At 39.0% G+C, this 2,612-nt stretch overlaps 1 non-coding gene across 1 annotated transcript; it reads left to right on the top strand.

Moving 5' to 3' along the window:
- Positions 1–2,539: 2,539 nt before the first annotated feature.
- TRNAV-UAC (transfer RNA valine (anticodon UAC)) lies at positions 2,540–2,612 on the top strand. Its single transcript has one exon. It is a non-coding gene; the product is annotated as a tRNA-Val (tRNA).

Below are 2,612 nucleotides of genomic sequence, written 5' to 3'. Positions count from 1 at the left end.
AGGCCCAGACATCGGCTAGGTAGATGGTGCTGAGGTGCAGAAGTGCAGTGGTGCAGACGTCGATTCACCAATCAGAAGCGGGCAGGCTGGAAATGCTAGTTTGGTGATCGGCGACGAGGGAGGGGGAAGGGTGGAGAGCGAGTGTGATATGTTTGCGCCTGGCAAAACGTAGTTGACTAAATATGTACTACACTTGCTTGTAGTATCTAGATGTTGTAGATGTACTGAAGTAACATGACGATAGGAAAGAGCAGGCCAAATCTCTCTTGAAGGAGATTATCGTAACAATATATATATATATATATATATATATATATATATATATATATATATATATATATATATATATATATATATATATATAATGTCGTACCTAGTAGCCAGAACGTACTTCTGAGCCTACTATGCAAGACCCGATTTGCCTAATAAGCCACGTTTTCATGAAATAATTGTTTTTCGACTACCTAACCTACCTAACCTAACCTAACCTAACTTTTTCGGCAACCTAACCTAACCTAACCTATAAAGATAGGTTAGGTAGGGTTGGTTAGGTTCGGTCATATATCTACGTTAATTTTAGCTCCAATAAAAAAAAATTGACCTCATTCATAATGAAATGGGTAGCTTTATCATTTCATAAGAAAAAAATTAGAGAAAATATATTAATTTAGGAAAACTTGGCTTATTAGGCAAATCGGGCCTTGCATAGTAGGCTGAGAAGTGCGTTCTGGCTACTAGGTACGACATATATATATATATATATATATATATATATATATATATATATATATATATATATATATATATATATATATGTCGTACCTAGTAGCCAGAACTCACTTCTCAGCCTACTATGCAAGGCCCGATTTGCCTAATAAGCCAAGTTTTCATGAATTAATAGTTTTTCGATTACCTAACCTACCTAACCTAACCTAACCTAACGTTTTCGGCTGCCTAACCTAACCTAACCTATAAAGATAGGTTAGGTTAGGTTAGGTAGGGTTGGTTAGGTTCGGTCATATATCTACGTTAATTTTAACTCAAATAAAAAAAAATTGACCTCATACATAATGAAATGGGTAGCTTTATCATTTCATATGAAAAAAATAGAGAAAATATATTAATTCAGGAAAACTTGGCTTATTAGGCAAATCGGGCCTTGCATAGTAGGCTGAGAAGTGCGTTCTGGCTACTAGGTACGACATATATATATATATATATATATATATATATACTTTACAAGAGTTCTTACTTTCTTGTAAAGAAAGACCTGCCACGTGCATGCATAGCGTTTCGGGCTGGTCCTTAATCTTAATTTTCCCTGAAATACGACCCGCCAAATCTTTAACAACCAGGTAAGGTTCGGGCCCGACAGCCAGGGGGTGCGGAGGTACCCACCTGTGCCTGGCGTGCATGGTGGTTGGACACTCGTCGTTGTTGACGTGGCTTGCACGATGGGGGGGGGACCTTCTCTCCGTTTTGTGGGGGGAGGGGAGGAAAGGGTGCATAGAACCACTTTTTGGTCTTTGTTTGGGGGACGGGCTGTTCTTCTATTAAGACTACTCGATAGCTCAGTCGATAGAGCTTCGGACTCACGCTTTGAATCCACATTTTGAGTCTCCAGGAGCTTAGGTGAATGAAAGATTTATATCCCAGCTTGTCCTCCAAACAAAGACCCAAAAGTGATTCCATGCACCCGCCAAACCCCCTGTTTATGAATGAAAAACGGCTTACAAACCGTTTTTTCACACTCACAACTGTTGACGTTCGAACACTTCCAGAACAAGTGCTTCACTGACGAATTTTGTTCGAACCATAACGCTGTAAATGCTTTACCCACGTACTACAAATACAAATAATCCCCAACAGAATCTAAACACCTAACCTAACCATTTCTATATATGCACAATATGCTAATATATTATAATATTAATTTATATTTCGGAAAATGTCCGTTTTGAATGAACAGCATGTTAAAATTTATGAATGCGTCTGTGGGGTCGACCGCTGGGTGTAATGGACTTGAGTCGAGGACGGGTTATATATCCACGGAAGTGTGGAGGACAGTTTATGATAGATGGCATTATGGTACACGATATTATGAAAGTATTATGATAAATGGTGTTATGATATTATGATAGATAGAAGCAGCAAGGTTCAATAATTTTCATGTTAATTTATGAGTCAATTATGGGATACTGAGAAGCAAGTGTTCAAAGTTCATTCTCAACTCACAATCGGGAATCCCGGATTCGAAGCCTGGGTGGGAAAGAAACGTTACCTTTCTTGGGCACGTTACCTTTCACCTAATGCCACTGTTGTTCACCTAACAGTATATAGGTATCCGGGAGTTAGCCAACTGTTGCGTGGTTGCATCTTGGTCGCATTTCTTGGGGAAGGTCAGAAGTTTGACATCAGTGGTACCTCGATATAAGTATAACGTATTACATTCCAAATTATTGTTAAAGATACAACCTGCAGCGATTAAAAAAATATAGTCAAATCTAGTATAAAACATTAGGCATCAAGTGATTCAATGGCTCTCGTAGTGTAGTGGTTATCACGTCTGCTTTACACGCAGAAGGTCCCAGGTTCGAGCCCTGGCGGGAGCA

The sequence above is a fragment of the Procambarus clarkii genome, chromosome 56, assembly GCF_040958095.1.
Source record: "Procambarus clarkii isolate CNS0578487 chromosome 56, FALCON_Pclarkii_2.0, whole genome shotgun sequence".
In the NCBI taxonomy this organism is placed as follows: Eukaryota; Metazoa; Arthropoda; class Malacostraca; order Decapoda; family Cambaridae; genus Procambarus; species Procambarus clarkii.
This window is presented reverse-complemented; position numbering and strand designations above follow the sequence as displayed.